The following is a 501-nucleotide window of genomic DNA, read 5'->3' as shown; positions in this document are numbered from 1 at the left end:
GTGCTTGACTACGCCCCTTTGTCCACCACATTTATATTTTGAATTTTATTTTCAAAATTGTAATTTCTCTTACCTGTTTTACTTTAAAATGACACAGAATAATTATTTATTACTTGTTAATTGTGATGAAAAATTTTAGCTCAAAATTGTCTGCGAGCCATATACCGCCATCGAAAGAGCCATAGGTTCCCGACCCTTGGTCTAGTCAATATGTATATACATGTCTATTTACATTCGGGTATGGAAAGAATATTATATGAGCATTTTTTGTGGCGTTGAAGCTCGGCCAGGAAGTAAAAGAGTGTGAAGCTGTGACCTGTGAGGTCAAAGGTCAATCACTGGCCTCTGGATAAAAAAAAAATCCCACTGACATAACATTATAGAACTTGAATTAAACAATCAAGGTTCTTGAGAGAAACGAAAATAAAACATTGTCATCTCACACGCACTCAAACACACACTCAAACACACACACACACACACACACACACACACTCACGC

This window comes from Zeus faber (genome assembly GCF_960531495.2).
Source record: "Zeus faber genome assembly, chromosome: 19".
NCBI classification, from domain to species: Eukaryota; Metazoa; Chordata; class Actinopteri; order Zeiformes; family Zeidae; genus Zeus; species Zeus faber.
Note: the sequence above shows the minus strand (reverse complement) of the source record.